This window comes from Camelus bactrianus, chromosome 17 (genome assembly GCF_048773025.1).
Source record: "Camelus bactrianus isolate YW-2024 breed Bactrian camel chromosome 17, ASM4877302v1, whole genome shotgun sequence".
NCBI lineage: Eukaryota > Metazoa > Chordata > Mammalia > Artiodactyla > Camelidae > Camelus > Camelus bactrianus.
The window spans coordinates 7505591-7529738 of record NC_133555.1 but is presented as its reverse complement, the minus strand read 5'-3'; the positions used below and the strand labels follow the sequence as shown (position 1 = coordinate 7529738).

General features: G+C 41.0%; 1 long non-coding RNA gene across 1 annotated transcript in view; it reads right to left on the bottom strand.

The window, feature by feature from the left end:
* The window catches only part of LOC141573762 (uncharacterized), a 527901-nt gene that overhangs the window by 335938 nt on the left and 167815 nt on the right, over positions 1–24148 (bottom strand). The gene's annotated exons all lie outside the window — the stretch shown is intronic.

Below are 24148 nucleotides of genomic sequence, written 5' to 3'. Positions count from 1 at the left end.
GTTTCTCTTTTATTCTTCTAAATACCTCAGAGAGAAATGCTTCTCCCCTTGCCAGCATGCACACACACAAAAACAGTGGATTTCAGACTCAGAGATGTGGCAGGCAATGCAATCCAGCTGTCATTTGACACTACTACCTGTTTCTAATCGCATTTATTATTGTAGTTGCATTTTACTTATGAAAGTGTGCTGGGGGGAGGGTAGTAGCTCAGTGGTAGAGCACATGCTTATCCTGCACGAGGTCCTGGGTTCAATCCCCACTACCTCCATCAAAAATAAATAAATAGGAAAAAAGCTCTAAAAAAGTGTGCTTCGGTTTTGTGTGTATGTTTATATAAATTTTCCTTTATAAAAATGTTTTTAAAAGGAAGCAATTTTACTGAAACGTGCCAAGTGAGCCCATTCCATTTAATGCAAATTAGAAGCCTCAGTGGCCTGAGACAAAAAGGACAAAATCTGAAGAGACAGAGCTCACTCTTCAGAGCAGGGATCAAGGGTACGGGCAGTCATTCCAGCTCACGAGGTGTGCGTTACCAGTGCGGGTTGGAACAGAGAAAAACACAAAACAAACTACTGACGTCACAATTTGTTCTGGAATTGGATCAGGTCAGAATCAACTTGGCCACTACGAGGTTACACATTTGGGTCAGTTTCTTCTCTTAAAAGTCTTGGGTCTGTTACCGAAGTCTGTTATCCCACAGAGCACTGCTGATATGTGGGGCCCTTCTTAGTATACATATCCTCTTCCAGCCTGATGCCCCACAGGCAGGTCCAAAGAACTTCTTGAGTAATTGGGACCAAAGCTTTATAGAACTTATAATCCAATGTGGAAAGACTGGTAAGACATTCAGTATCGCAGGACAGGGAATTAGGGCTCTACCTCTTACTCTGACACATATGAAATGATAATAAAAGAAACTGTTAGAGCTTATGCCTTCCAGGGAGTAGGCTGAACTTGGGAGAAAGTAGGGAAGGTGTAGAAGAGAAAAAAACACGTTATTTCAATACTCCTCTCTATTGCTTGAATGGTTCCTTGATTTTATGTATCACTGACCCAACTTTTAAACTAGTTTACTGCAAAATGTAAATACTGAAAACCAAAAAGCTTTGGGTTTTAGTTTAGTATTTAGTATCTCTGGCTACATACCCTTGGTAAACCAAGGACTGTGCAGCTATAGAGCATCACCGTAATCCCACGGGGAGCTGTCCTCTCTCGGGGGTGTTTAAAGATGAACGGTCCAGCAGCAGTGTGTAGGAAGAGCTGGTCCGGAGATGGGAGAATCGGAGGAGGCCCAGCAGGGCTTCTTGAGTGTCTAGTTCCTACCAGCTGCTGACTGTGGGGGTCTACACAGAAGAGCAGCAGAGGAGCCTGCACGGAGGAGAGAAGCCTCCGTGAGAGCAAGTGCTCAGGCGCACAATGTTATCTACAGGGAATTCCCACGGGCTAAAGACTCCAGTGACACAGCACAGGGTGTGGGACCCAGAGGATTCTGTTCTTAAATACAAGACTCTCTTTTATCTCTGGCCCTTGTTCTATCATAATTTGTCAAAGCGGTTATCAGCATCCAAGGTTTACTGATTATGTTTCGTTTCTCTCCCTGCCATCAAACAAACGTAACCCTATGACAGTAGAAATGTTGACTCTTTCACTGCATTATTTTCAGAGTCTAGAACAAATCCTAGAGCCTCAATAAATACTGGATGGATGAATGAACATACTGAGAGAAGAGACATTACTTAACCAGCCTCCCTATCCAACTACAAAATACGTATAAACACAACTCAACTCAAGTCTGATTCAGTGCCAACAGACCACCTATAAAACTGAGACACATGCTCCCTTTGGTTTCACTCCAAGCTTAATCATAAAATATAATGTAGGAACCACTAATTTAGAAGCTTTTGTCATTAAAACACATCACCTGAATAAGTATGACAATGAGGTCTTCTTATGTGAGGAGCAAACAAAACTCTCAGATAATGATGATGTAGGTCTTTCTGTCCTGCTTTACTAATATGCTTCTACATTCTTCTGAAATAATTACTAGTGTTACCACAATTATGCTTCATTATCCCCTATTAGCATAGTGTAGGTGGTCAACTAAAATTCACTAGCAGCTATTCATATAAATTGACAAAAACAAACAATTAACAGAATATATTCACTGTCAGGATCAACAGCGGTTCTTCTTCACTGAGACTTTGTTACTACAGTAGGAGAAAAGCGCTTCCTTTGGGTGCCCCTCAGAGCTGCCCTCTGACCCTTCTGCTCACTGCCACCTGGGCTCCTTTACTGGCTTCTCCTCTGCTCGCCCCGGTAGGTGTGGAGACTCACCGCGCTTTCGTTCTTAGATCTCTTCTCACTGACTCAAGATTCCTCATTCACACCATTCTACTGACTCATCAAATAGTTATTTCAAACCCCTACCTTTCTTCCTCTCTGACATCTCTACCAAGTTCTAACCCCATACTTCCACTTCTCTCTTCTGTCCTCACCAGAAATTCCTTCAGTGCTGCAAACTCAACATGTTCTTTTTCTAAACCCTTTATTTACATCCTCACCTCTATTCTTCTTCTATATTCTCCATCTCAGTGAACGACACCAACATTAGACCTGCCTGTTCAGCCCTCAACATCTTTTATATAGGCTATTATAAAAGTCCTAGCAGCAAGGATTTAACTATTTCCTACCTTGCACTCACCATGTACTTCCTGAGAGCGCTCTACATACAGTGTGGAACCGTACAGATGATGCCCTGTCTTAAAAACCTGTAACAGTCATTGGGCACAAGACCAAAATATAACATTTCTTGGCATGGTACTGTTCCCTTGCTTATCCCAGTTTCAATTCCCACCATGTCAGCTCACACACCACTATTTTTTCAAGCAAATGAATCTACTTTTTCTCAACCAGACAGCCTTTACACTTGTTCTCTCTTCCTGAACTGCCCAGTCTACCTTCTCCATCTGGTGAATGATGAAGGTTTCACCATTCAAGATCAATATTGAAAATCTCTTCATATATAACCCTTTCTTCAACCCCTAATTGCTCACATAACATACTCTCAGATTTATGTTCTGATAACTCCATGAACATTTACCACAGAAGTTATCATACTGTGTTTTAATAACTATTACACAGATAGCTGTCTTTCATCCACATAGAATATAAGCACTCCAGAGGCAAAATTCATATTTTAGCTTTTGTTATATTTTTGCATTCTTGTTCCAGCAAGTGTTTGCACATAGTGGGAGCTCCATGGTTGTAAGAAAGAAAAGAAAAGAAAAGAAAAGAAAAGAAAAGAAAAGAAAAGAAAAGAAAAGAAAGAAAGAAAGAAAGAAAGAAAGAAAGAAAGAAAGAAAGAAAGAAAGAAAGAAAGGAAGGAAGGAAGGAAGGAAGGAAGAAAGAAAGAAAGAAAGAAAGGAAGAAAGAAAGAAAGAAAGAAAGAAAGAGACAAACGAATGAATAAATTAAATGACTGTGGGTCCCAAAGCAAATGACAGTAACCACTGAGGAAGTTATCTACAGTATGAATAGATCATTTCTTGGTCTAAAAAATACTGCTTTGCCTATTCCCTTTTTCTCCTAACCCTACAGCATCCCATTACCCAGGACTAACCATTCTCCAGATCATAGTTTCGTCCAATTTCAGTACTACAAGAATCAGAGAGGAAGAATCTCTTAAGATGGGGCTTCTGGGCATTACCAGTCCTTTGCAGCACATGCTTGAGAAACGTGGGCTTACTGAACGTCCTCCTAACCCTTTTACAAAGCTTTCCTGGTCAAGTTTCTGATACTTTCAGAGCTCAAGTATTAATGTTTAACACTCCTCCCCCTGGGCTGGGTAATGAGTACAACTTAGCAATCTCTCTTTGTTACCTCCTGACATTCCTGAATTACCCAACAACAAATAGCTGGCATCCATTCTGTGGTTGACATTTGAATCTGTATTCTCTGTAATGATTACCATTTGTCAACGATCAGCTATTGATTACTGCCATCTGGGTCTGCAACTCGTACAAAGGTAAGGTGGATGCATAAACTTTTGCACAGGCTTGATGCACAGAAACCCAGCCCGAGCTGGGTAAATGAGATGTCCAGAGAAAAAATGAATAGCACCAATCCAAATTATATTAACGTTTAATGAGGCAAGATTAAAACAGCTCCAGGGACTTAGAATTTGGAGGGAAGAATAAAACTGCAGGCTGATGAAACACCATTTTGATTAGCTTTTGCAGACTGTGTGGGATTCTGTTTTCTCAGAATTCTGCACATCTTCCATGCAGCTGAAATATCTATTAAAATACATACTTCACCGGAATTGTTTGCATCTCGGCACCTCTTTAATGGAGGCCACAGAGAGATGGGATTTGAATCAGAGACAAAAAGATGCCTTGGGAAACCCTAAATAATTCAACTCAGTACTGAGATCAGCTCAGCACCAAAAAAATGAGGTGCAGATTTGCTGAAGTTGGAAAACTAATTGCAGGATTTTAAAAACTTTACCAATTATCATGTGTTTAAAAGGAATCTGGGCAATCTGAATTTGAACCCCCAATCTGCTACTCTTAAAAAAATGGAAAAAGAAGGAGTGGCCAAGATGGCAGAGTAAAAAGACCCTGAGCGCACCTCCTCCCATAGGTATACCAAAATCACACCTATTTACATAGCAACTATTGGTGGGAATGACCTGAAGACTAGCAGAAAAGATTTTCTACAACTAAAGATACAAAGAAGGAACCACAATGAGACAGGAAGGAGGAACAGTGAAGTCAAGACCCGTACCCCAGGGTAGGCAACTCACAAAGGAGAGGATAATCACAAATGTAGATGCTCTTCCCCAAGATGTGAGGGTCCAAGCCCCACATCAGGCTTCCCAGCCCAGTGGTCCTGCACTGGGAAGACGAGCTCTAAGAACACACGGCTCTGGGGGCCAGCAGGGCTTGCATAACAGAGAGCAAGAAGGCTGTAGGAAACAGACTCCACTCTTAGAGGGCTCACACAAGACTCATGCTCTGAGTCCCAGTGCAGAGGCAATGATTTAAAACAAGCTTAGGTAAGACCCACTTGCTAATATTAGCCTCACAGAGAGGCAGGAGGAAACTAGAACTCCCTCTGGGACCACAGACATTGGCAGCAGCCAAGCTGGGGAGCCTGTTCTACTACAAGAACACCAGTGCTAGCAAGCACCATTCTGGAGTCCTCCCACTAGCCTATTAGCATCAAGGACTCACCTGCCCAATAGCCAGTTGGAATCAGTCCTAGGACTTCACAGGCCAAGCAGCAAGCCATATGGGGACCCCCACCCACCAGGGGACTGGCACCAGCCCTGGGCCAATATCATTGATGAACATAGATAAAAAAATTCTCAACAAAATATTACCAAACTGAGACATACAAATGGCCAATAGGCACATGAAAAAAATGCTTAATATTGTTAATTATCAGAGAAATGCAAATCAAAACTACAATGAGATATCACCTCACACCAGTCAGAATGGCCATCATCTAAAAGTCCATAAACAATAAATGCTGCAGAGGAGCTAACCTTCCTACACTGATGGTAGGAATGCAGTTTGGTATAGCCATTACGGAAAACAGTATGGAGATTCCTTTAAAAAAAACTGAAAATGGACTTATGATCCAGCAATCCTACTCCTGGGCATATATCCAGAGGAAATTCTAGTTTGAAAAGACACATGCACCCTAATGTTCATAGCAGCACTTACCAATAGCCAAGATATGGAAGCAACCTAAATGTCCATTGAGAGATGACTGGATAAAGAAGTTGTGGTATATATATGCAATGGAATACAACTCAGCCATAAAAATATAAAATAATGCTATTTGCAGCAAAATAGATGGAACTGTAGACAGTCATACTAAGTGAAATAAGCCAGAAAGAGAAAGAAAAATATCATATGATATCACTTATATGTGGATCCTAAGAAAAAAAAAAAAAAGATGCAATGAACTTACTTACAAAATAGAGACAGACTCACAGACATAGAAAACAAACTATGGTTACCAGGGGGGAAAGGAGGTGGCAAGGGATAAATACAGAGTTCAAGATTTGCAGATAGTAACTACTACACATAACCTAGATAAAAAACGAAGGTCCTGGGCCCAGGACCTATAGCCCAGGAAACTATGTTCAATATTTTGTAATGGCCTATAATGAAAAAGAATATGAAAATGAACACATGTATATATATAAATAAATATGTGTGTGTGTGTGTATAACTGAATCACTATGTTGTACAATAGGAATTAACATATCATTGTAAATTGATCATACTTCAGTTTAAAAAAGCGGGAGAGAAAAAAAAAAGTGGTTGCAAATTCTACATTCCCTGAAACCATATATGAGACTTCATTTCCTCTATATCCTCTGTAATATTTAGTGGTGTCATTCTTTTTCATCTTAGTGACTTCATATTGGGCTTCATCTTGGGCTACTTCATATAAACAAGCACTCTTGCTTTAGGAGTAAAAATGAGAATAAACTGGCACATTGGAAGTCATTGAATAGATAATCCTTACACCTTGTGAAATATGTATTAATCTTGTTACCTGCATGATACATTATGCACATAAGAAAAACCATTAAAAAGTCAACAAGCATATAACAAATATTACCAAACTGAACTCAACAATATACTGAAAGAATCACAGAATATGATCAATTGGGATTTATCCCAGGGATGCAAGAATGGTTCCACATTTGCAAATCAATCAATGTGATACAAACATTACAAAATTGCATAATAAAATCATATGATCATCTCAATAGATGCAGAAAAACCATTGAACAAAATTCAACATCCATTTACGATAAAAACTCTCAACAAAGTGGTTACTAGGGGAACATACCTCAACATAATAAAGGCCATATATGACGAGCTCATAGCTAACACACTCAATGACAAAACCTGAGAGAATTTCCTCTAAGATCAGAGATAAGACAAGGATGTCCATTCTCACCTCCTTCATTCAACATAGTGTTGGAAGTCCAAGCCATAGTAATAAGACAAGAAAAAGAAACAAGAGGAATCCAAAATGGAAAGGAAGAATTAAAACTGTCACTGTTTCCAGATGACATAATACTATATATAGAAAGTCCTAAAGGCACCACCAAAAAACTATTAGAACTTATAAACTATTTCAGTAAAGTTACAGGATATAAAATTAATCTACATATCTACTACATTTCTATACACTAACAACAAACTGTTAGAAAAAGAAATTAAGAAAACAATCCCATTTTAAATTGCATCAAAAAAGAATAAAATACCTAGGAATAAATATAACCAAAACCTGTAACTGGAAAACTATACAATATTAATGAAAAAAGTTGAAGACAACACAAACAAATGGAAAGATAGGCCATCCTCATGTGCTGGAAGATTAATATTGCTAAAATGATCATACTATCCAAGGTAGTTTATACATGCAATGCAATCCCTATCAAAATACCAAAGGCAGTCTTCACAGAACTAGAAAAAATAATTCTAAAATTTCTATGGAAACACAAAACTCTCCATATAACCAAAACAATTTTGAGAAAGAAGAACAAAGCTGGATGATGTGTCCTGATTTAAAACTATGCTACAAAGTTACAGTAATCAAAACAGTGTATTACTGGCACAAAAAGAGACACATGGATCAATGGAACAGAATATAGAGCCCAGAAATAAATCCACATTTAACTATTGTTCAATTCATCTACAACAAAGGAGGTAAGCATATACAATGGGGAAAAGACAGTGTCTTCAATAAAAAAGTGTTCAGAAAATAGGACAGCTACATGTAAAAATATCAAACTGAACTACTTTCTCACATCATATACAAAAATAAACTCAAAATTGGATTAAATACTTAAATGTAAGACCTGAAACCATAAAACTTCCGGAAGAAACCATGGGCAGTATGTTCTTTGACATCAATCTTAGCATTATTTTTTTTGCCTGGGTCTCCTCAGGTAAGAGAAACAAAAGCAAAAATAAACAAATGAGACTACATCAAACTACAAGTTTCTTCACAGGGGAGGAAACTATCAATAAAAGTAAAAGGTCACCTAATGAATGGAAGTAGATATTTGCAAATGATACATCTGATAAGTGATTAATATCCAAAAATATGCAAATAATTCATACAAGTCAACATAAAAAAACCCACCTGATTTTAAAATGGACATTTCTCCAAAGAAGACATACAGATGGCCAACAGACACATGAAAAGATGTTTAACATCACTAATCATCATGGAAATACAAATCAAAACCACAATGAAATATCAAAAAGATTATCAGAAAGACAACAAATAACAAGTGTTGGCAAGAAGACGGAGAAAAAGGAACACGTGTACATTGTTGAGGGGACAGAAAATTGGTATAGCCATTTTGGAAAACAAAATGGAGGTTCCTCAAAAAATTAAAAATAAAACTACTATACAATCCAGCAATTCCATTTCTGGGTATTTTTTCAAAGAAAACAAAAATGCTAACTTGATAAGATTATGTACCTTTATATTTACTGAAACATTATTCACAATAGCCAAGATATGAAAACAACCTAAGAAACTAAGTGTCCATCAATAGATAAATGGATAAAGAAGGTGTGATACACACACACACACACACACACACACACACACACACACACACACACACACAGTGGAATATTATTAAGCCATAAAAAAGAATGAAATCTTGCCATTGTGACAACAAAGGGTGAACTTAGAGGATAATATGTTAAGTGAAACAAGCCAGGAAGAGAAAGACAAATACCAGATGATTTCTTATATGTGGAATCTAAGAAACAAAACAACAAACAAACAAAACAAAACAAAAACATACTCACAGATACAGAGAATAAACAGGTGGAGGATGAGTGAATAAGGTGAGGGAAATTAAGAATTATAAACTTCCAGTTACAAAATAAATGAGTCACAGTGATGAAATGTACTGCATGGAGAACAGAATAATACCGTAATAACTTTGTATGGTGACAGATGGTAATAAGACTTATTGTGGTGATCATTTCATAATGTATAGGAATATCGAATCACCATGATATGTACCTGGAACTAACATAGTGCTGTGGATAAATTACACTTCAATTAAAAATAATAATAAAATAAAAATTAAGAGACAAGTAAAATTCATGACTGATAGCACAAATTCATGTCACAAATGTCGGAATTTAGCTTTGCACTTAAAAATCAATGGGTAACACCTACGGTTAACTAATCTAGACAAAGGAGGCAAGAATATACAATGGAGAAAACACAGTCTCTTCAATAAGTTGGGTTGGAAAAGCTGGACAGCTATATGTAAATCAATGAAATTAGAACACACCCTCATACCACATACAAAAATAAACTCAAGATGGTTTAAAGACCTAAATATAAGACGTGACACCGTAAAATTCCTAGAAGAGAACATAAGCAAAATATTCTCAGACATAAATTGTGGCAATATTTTCTTAGATAAATCACCCAAGGCAAAAGAAATAAAAGCAAAAATAAACAAATGGGACCTAATCAAACTTAAATGCTTTTGCCAGAAAGAAAAATAAATTGACAAAATGAAAAATCCTACAGAATGAGAGAAAATATTTTCAAATTATGTGATCAACAAGGGGTTAATATCCAAAATGTATTAACAGCTCATACATCTTAATATCAAAGAAAAAAAAAACAAACAACTCAATCAAAAATGAGCAGGAGCCTTAAAGAGACATTTCTCTAAAGAAGACATCCAGATGGCCTACAGGCCCATGAAAAGATGCTCAACATCTTTAATTATTAGAGCAATGCAAATCAAAACCACAATGAGGTATCACCGCACACCTGTCAGGATGGCTATCAAGAGTAGCAGTGAGAGAGGTAACATGTTAGCTTACAGTAAAACATAACAAATACATATAGTAGTGGATCAATCAGTATTTTGCTGAGTTTTTTCTCAGAGTGGCAGCTTAACAGCCACAAGGCTTTGAGTTTACTTATAGCCTAAGAGAGCAAACTTAACTTTCCAAAACAATTGTATGTCATAGTTTGTAAGAACAAACACATCTTACAATAACAATTATGCTTTTTAAAGTTTGTGTACAGCAGCCTTGCAGTAAAGGTTATACTCCTTGGGGACTGCACAAAAACATTATTATTAAACAGTAAATATTAAAGAGAAAAACAATGCATAGATTTCAACTTGAGTAGGACTGTTACCCCTCCTCCTAGACAGTTTGTTGAAAGTACGTCTCCTCTCCCTCCTGCCAAAAAGGGTGCTGAGTACTTTGTTAGTAAGATTATTCTCAAGTCTTCCTATGAAATACAAATATACTTCTTTTATGAGTCAGTAAGAGTTTAAACTCTATAATCTTCAGCTTCCTCAAGTCGTCTGATGAACTCATCCACACTAAGGCATAATGACGCAGCTTCACTCTGGGCGTACAACAGACTCACGTGCCTAACCTCGAGCTGGAACTTACTACAGGAGAAATTTCTGAGATCAGCTGTAGTATGGTGTGGGTAAATTAGTGTTCCTAAAGTCTTCCAAGCTTCTTTGGTAAATTCCTCCTTTGCCCATTAAGACACCTAACTGGAACATTTTGCTTGCATGATCTGTGAAAAGTCTTCTAAAATTGGGAAGAATTGAAGAGTAAAATAAAGATATGATCCCTTGAACTGCTAGAAAGCAAACTGTAAGATGACGGGATGCAGGGACTGTTCCATTCTAACAGAATCTCCATGTCATCCTAAAAGGCTCTAGGCATCCCTACGGCCACCACGGAAGCTATCCAATGAATCAACACTCTCACCTCCGCTGGCGTAAAATGTTCCACAGAGCTATTCTTCAGCAGTGATTACTTTGCTCATTTACGTCCACTGCTGACGGAAACAGACACACAGATGGCAGGGTGGTGTCCTGAGGGAACGACGGGAATATGGCAAGGGGAACACTCTCATTCCTCTCTGTTCCCTGGTATATATCCCCTCCTAGCCCTTCCTCCTCCATTGCCACTCTGGTCCACACAAGCAGCCGTATCAATCATTGGAGATCCCTCTTCCCGTACCTTACAGCCCTCTGCTATGTGCTTCCTGCCAGTCCTCAACCTGAATCCCTCCTACATATACGTTTTCTCTGCAAACTCTCCCAGGACTTCCCTAAGTGCTGGAGAAAAGCACGCCACCGCCCTCCCTGCAACACCAGCTCGGGACAAGTGATACTTTCAAGCCTTCTCCTCGACCTTTCTTCACATTCTCATTGTCCACGGGGATCACTCCACAGTTTACAAATCCAGTCAGGTATCCAGTCTCCACCTCCACCTGCTTCACAAGACAATTTAGTCTTTCCACAGAGAAAATTCAGGCCAGCGTGCCACCACCTCCAATTTTAGCAATTCTCCTGTGCGTTTTTATTTTACTCGCTCCTGACTCAGGGAAGAGGCTCTCCTCTCCCATCGAACAACTTCTCCACTTGCAGTTTCTGATCTCCTCCTCTCTAAGCTCTGCAGGCATCTCTCCTCTGTCATTGCAATTCCTCTTTCTTAACCAAGCCCCTTCAAAAGCGTTGGAGTATCCCAGTGTTTAAGTTATTTAACTTTCAATTTTACACTGCTCCAAGTCTTAGGTTATTACCTTTGTCTCTTCATCCCTTACTTACCAATTCCATGGAGAGTTGTAGACACTATTTCATTTCCTTACCTCCTTTTTTGTTTTTTCAGCTGCAATCCGGGACTCCACTCAAATTGCTCTAATTAGACCATCAGCGAACCACTAATTGTTTCCATTTTTGGCCTCTTTTCAAGTCTCAGCCTACTTGGCATCTCAGTAGTATTTGCCATGGCTAACCCACTCCAGCCTCCCAGAGACGTCCTGTTTCCTTGTCTTCATGAAGCACAATCTCTCCTTCTGCTCCTAGCTCTGTGAAGGCGCCCCTGCTATCTCTTTCGTTAATGGCGGAACTTAGTTCTCTGCAATTTCTGAACTGTGGGATTCCCTAAGCCTTCAGCGTTCTCTCCTCATTTTACATTTATTTGTGGGAGCCCTTTCCCACCCCCATGGTGTCACCTACTGAATAGGTCTCCCTGCCTCGAAACTCTTCCCCTCTCCAACTGACTGTGTCACCCAAGCAGATGTGACCACCACCTGAAAAATGCCAGTGGGTCCTTCCGCCTTCAGGTTGAGATTACTCCCTTTACCAGGTCTGTCAGTCCTTTCCAAGCTTGCTATAGTCTTAAAGAAAAACAAAAAAAAACAAAACAAAACTCCATCCTTTCTCACTCCTCAGTATTTTTTGGCTCAATTCGGTCTATTAAATATTACCGAAATGCACGGTGGTCTTTCGGAGCTTCGCGTCTCTGCTGCTCTGCCTGCAGTGCCCTTCCCACCCCCACTGCTGCCCGTGACCTTACTCCCAAGGACAATAGCTAATAACAGCTGGTATTTATCGAGGGCTCACTACATGTCAGATAATGTGCTGAGCGTTTTACACGCATCATCTCATCTAATCCTTGATAGGTAGGATTATTACTACTCCTTTTTGTAAACAGGAAAACTGAAACGTACGGGGTTAAGTAACTTCTTTAAGGTCACACAGCTAGTAAATAAATGTGATCTGATCCCAGAGCCCTCTCTCCCTACTACATGTCCCAGAGACGTGTGTTTCTCCTACACATTTGTTTCTATTCAAGTCACGTTCCTCCTTGACTCCCCATTCAGACCTCTGGTACCATATTGAGATCTCCTGGAGGAAAGGAAGGAAGGAAGGAAGTTCATCTAGTCCCTCTCCCCTCCCTTCCAACGTACCTGACAAATACCGCTGGTCCAACAAACGCTCTTTACATATGAATGTGCAATGAACACATCACACATATTGACAAAGGGGCGGAGATAAACTTTAAGGCAAAAGATCTAATTAGCCTGACTGTGTGGGCGACTGCCACCATTCTCAGTGATCCACTTTCCACCGAGTCCCAGAAGAGGGCAAACATTTACAGAGCATTCCCCGCCTCTAAGTCTCTAAAGCTCTTGATACAGACTTTCTATGCAGAACTGTCCAAATTATAGTCACTTTACTTGGAAGAAATTTCTGTGAATAGAAGTTTTTTGTTTGTTTGTTTTTTTTCAATTTTCTACAAGAGGGATGCTCAGACTAGCAACTTAGCAGCCCTGTGACAGTGAGACGTTAAGGCCAAGTGACTGCCATAGAGAATATTGCAGAGGGAGAAATACAGCTCTCACAGATTATAGTCTCAGTAACTGTTTCCTATTCTTCCTAGATCATTCAGCAACATCTTAAGTTTACCTTGGGATGGGGAGCCTGCGTACCATAAAGTAAATGGTGAAAGAAGGGAAAGGATATTATAAGCAGAAAGGCATGAAATAGAGACGTCACCGTGCTCTCACTGCATCCCTTTGTCTTTCTCAAATATAATACCTGTGTCTGTCTACCCCTATCCAACAGTTTGTAACAGGATGCTTTATCTTTAGCTGTTTTCTAATGCTTAGTACTAGCTTTCTAAAATCCACTGATGCTTGATTTTTGAAATTGGTGACATGTAGCTGGATTTTATTTGGGAAGCCAACAGGTTGATTGTTTCATTTGGAAGTAAAAACTGACCTAGTTGGAAAGCACTGGGAGATATTTCTGAGAAAAGCAAGCAAGGAACCAACGCACTCTAACAGCCTGTTGGTCTGAGCCCTCACTCTGTCTCCTGGGGGTTCAGTCCTCCACCTTCCCCCCTCACTCCCATCACCCCAAAAAGAGGGAGAACAAAATTAATGAAAGGCATCATGTGTAGACTCATACAGTGTCAAGGCTGATAAAAGAGAATGTGGAAACCACTAGTCCAGACTCTCCATTCTACAGTTGGGGAAGCATGAAAATCAGAGAGGAGAATGATTTTCTCTGGACTCCAACAAAATTGAGGAAATCCTGCTGGATCTGTCAAGAGCCAGTTCTCTGCATCTCTTTCCAACACTGCATTCAATGTTATTGTGTTAGTAGCTTGAAATTGGTCATGGTGGGAGTATTTACACCATGGAAACTGGCACATGCTACAAGTCAGAGTGATTTCTCCGCCAGGGAACTGGTCTATCAGTGACCATTGTTATATATTTTTAAATATGAAACCTAATTATCTTTCCATATTCTCATGAGTCCTGTCTTCTTTCTTTCACTTTTTCTTGCCTGACTGCTTTCATTAATTCACTCAACAAGGAGTTGCTGACCACTTTTTATATACCAGGCACAGTGCAGAGAGTTGTGGATAAAGTGGTGAAGAAAACAAAGTCCCGCCTTTACTGAACTTACTATGATGGGGGACATTGGCAGTAGGATATGACAGTTACGGCTGTAAATACAAGGCTTCATATGTGTTCTAAGAGCATATAAACGAGGGGCATGATCTGGGCGGGGGAAGTGGCATATTTAAAGGAGATCTTCCCACCAAGTTATCACAAAATGGTCTATGTGATTCCAGAAAGTGCTTTGCAGCCAGACAGAACTGAGTTTGAATCCCAGCTTTAAATATCCTTGTTAGGTGACCTTGGACATCCTCTTAAAGCCGTGGTTTTCTCTCAAGCAAAATAAGGCTAACCTAACCGTAGCACCTACTCCACAGGGATGAAGCAAGACTGAACTGATGCCAGATGAATGTCCAGCCCCAAGCCTGGCACACAGCTGACGTTCAGGATCTTTATGATGAGGATGGTTAGTGTTATCTTTTCTTCCCGTGGGTGTCTAGAATGTTTACTCTGCCCATGTCTTCACAGGACATCACTTTTGCCTCTATGTGTAATTTCTCTGAGAATGTGGGGGACGAGCAGAGGCCATCTGGCGTCGGTGGACACTAGCCAAATCATTCCTAATTGCCTAAGCCCGCTGGCTCTCCATGGTAATGGGTTTGGCAGGTTTAATTAGTGGAGACCACACGACATCTCTGAGTTGCTGCTGTTGGGAGCTTGAGCCCAAGCCAGCAGCTCCAGGTTCCTTCTGAGTTTGGAGAAGAGCCTTCAGAGAACCGTGTTTAACAAAGAGCTGGCAGAGGTGGTCCTGTCTGATCCCATGCACCCCCAAGTGGCAGCTTGCCGTGACTAAACGGAGCACAGGGGTTGTGATTAGAGTGACAGATGGAAAGTGGAAATGTTCACTTAGCAGCTTTCAGCAACCTCTGAGGACTGATCTTTAAGCAACTCCAAGCCTTTGGCCTGGTTTTTGATTTGCAAAGCAAAGGCCAGGGACCCCCAGCCTAGGGTAGGAGGCATATGCTAATTCCAGAATTTACCTACCGTTTAGCCTCACAGCTGGCCTCTCTCTGCATTGCCATACGTGGGCATGCCTCAGTCTCAGTGATAAACTCCAAGATACACACTCACACAGCACACTGTCTGGCATACAGTAGGGCCCCCCTGATGCTAGCTGCACAAATGTGTGCAGCGAGGTTCTGTGTTGTCCTCCTTCACTATGGTCCACCTTCTGACTGTTCCCCATCCCAGCCACATCCACCTTTGCTCATGAGGACACACAAAATACACAAGGAATGTATGGAGAACACTTAGCAAGGAACCCAGCACATGGCAAGTGACCAAATGACTTTACTATAATGTGCTATTTCCCAAAGACAAGCAAAAAGACACCCTTTCTCTCCCATCCTCAAAGTTCAGTCTTGGATGACACTAACGCACACCAGCCTATTCCCCCGCATCATGTCCTTGGCTGACTTAGAGGAAACTGACGCCCTCAGCTTTTCTCTTACTGAAGACCAGAGAGAAAATGTTAGCCTTTGCTGAATCTTAGGCAGCATGGCACTTAAATGTTTACAAGGCACTTCCCAGTGCATGTGCCTCACTCTGCCCTCCCAGAGCCCCTTTAAGTGAGATGAGGATAATCACCTCTGTATAACATTTGTCATCAGCGGAGTTTCCAGTCTCAGCAAACTGCTCAAGATCACAGAGCCCACGCAAAAAATAAAAACAAACAAACAAACAAACAAACAACCCAGAGAACAACACTAAATCCTGCAAACTCTTTCTGCTACAGCACTCCAGAGTGGCGTTTTTCTTCTTCCAGACAGTTCTAAAGTTGCAGGAGTGAGAGGCACTGACACATATCGCTTGATTTCTTATTGTCAAAGTAACCTGTCTGAGGACCGCCACATGAAGCTTTTCCACTGGGGCATGAAAAGAATTTTTCGACATAGAAATATGGCCAGACAAGAGAAGTCACAAATAAAGGAACACATGTATGTATGTATCATCTGCCTCAAGGGTACACGACGGAAATAAATAATCAGGTGCAAGTGTGTCCCCTGGCCGAGCGTGTAAGCCCCAGACAGGAATGATTAAGCGTCCACTGGTCTCCAAGCACCCACCATCTCCAACCCAGCTCAACTGCACACCAACTGGGGATGATCATTTGTACACTGGTGACAGTGGGGGCCGAGCTGCTTTCATGTTTCCCTTTCGCCAAGACCTACTAGGTCTCCCAAGCGATTTTGTGTAAGGCTATTCTTCCCCCTCTTCCAAGACTCCACACTCTATTCTATCGTACATTCTGGCTTTGAAGAAAAGAAAACACTCAAAATCTATTTCAGCAAAGGTCAAATGAGTGTGGGGTGTGTGGGAGTGGTGCGAGGGGGACTGGGGGCGATGTGGGTGGAGCTGGAGGGAGATGCTTGCAGGGTTCTGAGATCAGGTGTTACTAAAACAATAAGCAAACAACTGGTAACTGCTCACACCAGCTGAGCTACGGTCATAACTGGTTTGCCACTGGGGATTTTATTCTTGGTTTCAGATAAATCCAGATGCTCTCCTCTGCCAATCATCAGGTTTGGCACCTAAGTCCTCCCCTAAACAATGGTTCAAGTTTAGATCTAGTCTCAAATAAAAGCAGCCTAGCAAGTAGAATTTAGAGAGAGGCTGTGAGTTTGAAACCCAAATCTCCTGCTGAATGAGCTGTGTGTCCTTGGGCAACTGAGTTCCCATCTCTGAGCCTCACTTTTCCCATCTATGTAATAGGGTTATTGGGAGAATTGATAGCATGCATGGAAAGTGCACTCATGCAAATCCTCTCAGCCCCACCTTTTATGTTAGCCATTGCTGAGCCAAATGGGCCCAGGTTTGTGAAAAGGTGACCTTTCTCACTCCATGAAGTCCCCACCCTGTCCCTCTAGCATCCCAGCCCTCACTGCCACAGTGGTGAGGACACCTGCGGCAAGCGACGGGTACTCACTCGTGCCCATCCTGGAGCTGTGGGGATGATCCCCCTACACCGGGGGATGACAGTTCTGAGCATTTCCTTGGGACTCTTTAGGGGTAAATGCGTGCTTTTCTGGAGAGGCAGACCCTGCATTGTCTAGACTCTGGAGGACACCCCTCGGGGTTTTTTGAGTCTATAGAAGCTATTCCACAGTAGCTCACAGACACACACAGACACACACACACACACACGCAGGTTCCTTTGTACTGTGATATCTGGAAAACATGGTGTTCATACACAACCCTCCATCATCTAGCTGGCCCTTTCTAGCTTTAGCCCACAGGGACCTCTCTTTTAAAGACTTGGGCTATAGGGCTGTATCTTCTTTTCTGAACTCCTTGTAATGAACTTCCTCAAAAACATATAAAAATATATTTAGGTTACAGAATATAAACTTCCATGATTTTTTAAAACCTGGCCAATGAGTCACGACTTCTTACTGGCGCTGTGCCCGTGGAGTGTATCAAGGAGGCCCCTTCCGTAATGACTGGGTGGGATCCATTTCTTTCTAAGTATTGGCTGTTAATGATTCAAAATTATTACACAGTGTGATCCGGAGCCAGTGCGATCTGTAACTGTACAACAAGAGACTCAATTAATACTAGGCTTAGGAATTGTTAGGGTAATGAGCATTTGGGATGAAAGGATCATCATTTTTTAAGTTCAGCTGCCCGTGGGTTCTACAGACAAGCTAAACGGTTTAATTATCGCCGTCAGAAATCAGGTGTTGAAACTGCGGTACAAATTACCGAGGACCGAACTTTGGAGATGGGTGTCATCAGAATAAGGAGGGAAGGCACGGAGATAACAGACACCCTGCCAGGTCCTCTTCTGATTTTATCTCATTGATTCCATATAAAAACTCCACTCAAAGTTGACAGAAGCAAGGGGTGAAGACTGTTCAGAGGCATTACTGGAAAAGCCATAGGTCCTAAAAAGCAAGGCGTATGTGGGGCTCCCCGGAGCTGCCCTCGGAGGCGGGCAGGGGGAGCAGGGCACACTGAGAGATTTACACCATCCACCACGCCCTGCTGCTCCACTTAGAGCTGACTTCTCACTCTCACCTCCAAGCCCACTCTGTACTCTGCCACCTTCGTGTTATTCCTCAGTCTGCTCTCTGCCGTGAACCCCCTGCCCGATCCATTTGCTTTTTCAAATCCTAACTCCACCTCTTGAATCCACACAAGTCATGTCTTAACCACTACACTTTCCCACACAGTGCCAGCCCACTGTGGGGAATGCATTGTTTTAGTCAGTCAGGATGCGGTGCCCAGCACTTAATCATTCAGCAATGGTTTCCTCATGTCAGTGGCCTCTTTCACTGAGATGCATAAGACTTTCCATATCAAGAACTGATTGAGAGTGGAGGGTATAGCTCAAGTGGTAGAGCACATGCTTAGCATGCACGAGGTCCTGAGTTCAAGGCCCAGGACCTCCATTAAAAAAAAAAAACTAATAATAAATAAATAGACCTCCCCCCACCCCATAGAAAACTCACTGAGGGGAAGAGGGAATGCATCAGTTAGAGCGCAGCTCAGCCCCGGGTGACAGAGAACGCAAGGTAGTGGTGGCATACACAGCAAACCAAGTTGTTCCCTTCTCTTGCATGCACACACACACATGCCAGGGCTAACAGAATGCTTCCACGGTTGTTAGAGATCCAGGCTCCTTCTAGCTTGTTGCTCTGCCATCTTGAATATATAGCTTAAAGTGTTCAGTTCAAGAGTCCAACTTACTTTACCAATTTACCCAAATAATAACTAACTTTTATAACATAACTTCCATATCCCAATGTCTTAGGTCCCCTCCCCACCCACTCTTTACTCCTCAAAGCAGAAACCGAGACCAAAGTTTGCATACAGGTAGTTACTCAGGAATGTGCTATTAAGGAGCCAGGAATGAGATACAAGGGGAAGATAACAGGGAAGGAGTGAAACCAATACAAATCTGTGTTGCATAGGCTCCAGGTGTTTAAGCCACTGGGACATTCCAGGGAACTGTTAAAAAGTAATCTTACCAGTAGGGTAAAATTATGATTCTCGTGCAGATATACAAATGAACATGTTAAACATTTAACACAAAATCTGCAGGAAAATGAGACCATTATTTTACCCAATTCAAAAAAGAATCCAAAGAACAGACATATTTACAGATCAGGAATATAGAATTGAAGGTGCAAATGGAAACAAAACTTGCCTTTGCCACAGTGGGAAAGAGAATTCTGGACAGAACAGAACTCTTTCGTCTATAGACAAGAATTATTTTGCCTTGCTATCAGTCATCTATGATTTAGAGCTCTATCAAGTAGCTCCCGTAGAAACAGACAACCCAGAGCAGGGTTCTCTAGGGTTGTTCTCTAGACAATGCAGGGTCTACCTCTCCAGAAAAGCACGCATTTTCCCCTAAAGAGTCCCAAGGAAATGCTCAGAACTGTCATCCCCCTGAGGGGTTCCCCACAGTTCCAGGATTGGCACGATTGAGTACCCGTCACTTCCTGCAGGTGAAACACCACTGTGGCAGTGAAGGCTGGGATGCTAGAGGGACATGTTGGGGACTTCGTGGAGGGAGAAAGGTCACCTTTCCTCAAACCTGGCCCCAGCTCACATGAACCCATTTGGCTCAGCAGTGGTTAAAATAAAAGGTGGGGCTGCTAAGATTTGCATGAGTGCACTTTCCATGCATGCTATCAATTCTCCAAATAACCCTGTTACATAGATAGGAAAAGTGAGGCTCAGAGGAGTGAATTCAGTTGCCCAAAGACACACAGATCATTCGGCAGGAGATTTGGGTGTCAAAGTCACAATCTGTCTAGACACCATTCCCAATTCTTACATTCTACTTGCTAAGTTGCTTTTATTCTAGACAAGATCAAAACTTGAGCCATTGTTCAGGGGAGAAATTAGGTGCCAAACACTAATGACTGCCAGAGAAGAGTAGCTGGATTCATCTAAACCAAGAATAAAAATCCCCAATGGTCAACCCCAATTGTGTTATCATATCAGTAGTTTAATTGGGGCAAGAAATTATCAGCTATTTATTTAACATCATTAGTACTGCCTGATCTCAGAACCCTGCAGGCATCCCCCACATAAACACACTTGCCCTTTTTCCCGCTTTGTTTTCGTGGTGACCTCCTTTGAAGTGCCTAGAGAACACAGAAAAGAGGAGACAGCTCATGTTTTCAGCATCCCACGAGACTTTCCTGACCACATGAACTATATAGAATCATGTATGAAATACAGTGATGCTCAAAGCTCAAGCCCAATTCAAAGAAGTCAAGTCTTCCCTTATGACCCTGACAAACCCCATCCCCACTGGGAGAGTTACAAAAGGGAAGAGCAGAACATGCCTAGAGAGTCTATTTTTCCACAACTTTGCTTTGGTTTTGCTTTTGAAGAATTATTGGGCTTTAGATTTATTTTTCCTGATTCTTGTATGAAATTCCTTTTTAAGCGGGACATACTAACACATGTTTATGACAACCCAGGAAATAATACAAGCGCACATAAGGAAAAGCTGGAACCGTCAACCCCACTTTCTCTTTTTTGTTGCTCTTTACCTCCCATACTAACAGATGCTAATAGGCTGGTAGCTATCTTTGCTACTTCTGTATGTGACACACACATAAGCATAAGACACACAGACACACAGATACAGATCTTTGCCATTTGATTTTTTAATGCATTTTACTATTTGTATTTTGCTGCAACTTTCTTTTTTAAGCAAAATAACGCATTGTAGACACCCTTCCAAACGGTTAAGAGAGTGAGTTCCTAAGCTGCAGCGTGGTGGTCACAACGTGATGGTCTGTGATACGACTACAGTATGTGGAAAGATAATAGCTAATCCCTCCCATACCTCTGTTCTTGGCAAACTTTTCCCGCCAGCTCACCTTTCTCTTCTCGGCTCTCAGCATGCAAGTAGAGCCAAAGCAACCTTCTCTGAACAAGCGCACTCCTGAAAGTTTCAGGTCAAGGATACTGCCCAGAGTCACACAGCTACTCCTGGACTGTCAACATCAATTTCTAACGCAAGTATCAGAACTTGAATGTAGTGGCGAAGACAACAAAAAAGACCCCTGCTCTCAAGAACCTCTAATTAACCCTGTATCACACAAGAAGGGGAAAGACTCAAAATAAAAGAGAATTCAGGGCATATCCCAAAACACAAGTCAAATCGGTGAGGGAGAAGTGCCACTGGGCACAGCACGCATAGCGGAGTTCGAGTGACATCTGACTCCTTCCCACAGACCATAGCAAGTTGAGTGTAAAGCTGAGAGATGACGCTCAATTTCTATTTCGCTTCTGTCTTTCATGTCAAGCAAGAATACTGGAAGAGAATGACTGGAGAGAACAGACATGAGTAGAGATTAATCTATCAATTTTTATATCTGTATTATCAATCTATCATATACCAAGAGATAATGATATGAGAAAAGTGAAACTCAGGCCGAGTGAGGAGTCCTTAGGACATTTATTTGTGTTTGGGTCTCTGATAAACAGCATTCAAAGACATCAAGAGAGCTCAGAGATGAAATATATGAATGATGATGAGGCATATGGGAGGACCACTGGAGAAAGGACAGCTCAGTCATTCATTTATTCAGTCAGTCAGTCAACACATTTACTGAGCATCTACTATTTGTCATAACCTATGATTAAAAAGGCAAACAGAAAGAGAAGACCCAATACCTTAGAGGAAATTATATTCTGATGAAGGCTAAAGAAAATAAACAAGGAAATAAAATAATCTGAGACTATAAATTGTACGAAGGAATAAGGTCATCCGTGCCACTAAGCTACATGTGAAGTGAATCAGTGAATCACTGGCAGCCACATCCTCAGGTGAAGCCTGACAAACTGGAAGATATCCAGGGAGACAGATAGATATTGATGATAAAGAACCTGAAAGTCTTGACATTCAAGAAACCACAGAAAGAAATGACATGTGGAATAGGAGATTCATAGGTAATGTGACCCTTGTCTTTAAATCTTTCAACAATTGTCATATGGAAAAGAGAATGAGATGTGTGTGTGTGTGTGTGTGTGTGTGTGAGAGAGAGAGAGAGAGAGAGAGAGGGAGATTTCAATATAGGTGGACAGGCTTTGCAGTGAGGAAAAGGTGGGGTCAGTATATGAGACAAGGCTCTGAGGATTAGAACTGTCTGCAAAGGACCTTTTTGCTTTGGGAGACAGTAAGCGTTGGGAGAACTTTGGGAAGAACGCTATCATTAGAGGAAATAAAACTAAAGTAGTAAGACTACCCACCTGGAGTGTCGTGGAGGAGATGTGTATGTAACCAACAAAAACAAAACAGCACCTACCCTTTACTTCCTTCCCTCCTAAATGGAGTCTAGAAGAAAGAAGCTTAGTCAGAGAACTTACAGTCAAGCCCCCGAGTAGTGATGTTGCCTTGAGCTGGGTTTGGAAAAACATGAGATGACTAAATATCTCTGCATGAAAAAGGGAAAAGAATTCGGTTTTAGTTCTGATTGGGAAAGGATCTAGAAGAGAGGAAAGGGGAGAAAATAAAATTAAAGAGAAGAGATAAGTGTTGGCAAGGGTGTGGAGAAAAAGGAACACTTACAGACTGTTGGTAGGAATGTAAGTTGGTTCAGCCACTATGGAAAACAATATGAAAGTTTCTCAAAAAATTAAAACTAGATCTACCTTATGATCCAGCAATCCCACTTCTAGGTATACACCCAAAGGAATTGAAAGCAGGATATCAAGCAGATGCATGCATTCCCATGTTTACTGAAACACTTTTCAGAACAGCCAAGATATGGAAACACCTAAGTGTTCGTTAGTGGATGACAGATAAAAAAAGATGTGCTGTATTTATACAGTGGGATACCATTCTGCCGGGAGAAAGAAGGAAATCCTATCATTGGTAACAACATGGTGGACAGTGAGGACATTATGCTAAGTGAGGTAAGTCAGAGACAGAAATACTGTAGCCATCTCACTTATATGTGGAATCTGAAAACCCAAACTCATAAAAACAGAGAATAAAGTAACAGTTAACTAGAGGCTGAGAGGATCGGGGGACAGGAGAGTTAATGTTTAAGGGTACAACCTTGCAATGAATAGTAGTAAGTCCTAGAGATCTAATGCACAGGACAGTGAATCTATATTCGCAGACAACAGTGTTATTCTAATCAAACTTGCTAAGACACTAGATCTTAATTATTCCACCCACGAAAAAGAAATGATAATTAGGTGATGTGAAAGAGATGTTAATTATCGCTACAGTGGCAATCAAATGACAATATATTAAGGTACCAAATCAACATGCTGTACACCTTCAATTGACACAATGTTATATGTCAAATATATTTCAGTTCAAAAAAAGAAGAGACAAAAAGGAAGGGCTGTTCTGGAACCAGACTGAAAAATGGCCCATGGACAGTCTGAAGAAGAGTTAAGTTTATCATTTAATTTGAATTTGTTAGTTGATTTCTGAAACTACCCTGTGTGGGTGGAGAAACTCAGCTGGCAGGTTTTTAGAGCACATGTTTATTGAATGAATATAGAAACACTATATTTTATCAAATCTAAGATATTATTGATTTTAAGGTACACCATTATTTCACCTAACACTAAAAAAAATGCTGCTGATTAAACACAATTTTAATTGTAAGATGGATCCTGCTTTCAGAGATGTTAAAATGCAATCTAAAATGTTCACCTTACAATCTACAAAATACATCAGTCCTATTTCTTCTGTGCCATGCTTGGAGAAACACATATTAGGTATAGCTGTCACATTTTAAGAGGGAGCTGACAAATAGGAAGTTTCTCAGAGAGCACTGGTATTTGGATGAAATCAAAAACAGGGAAAAACAGAATAAAAGAAAACAAAATATGCAGCTGAAGGAGGAA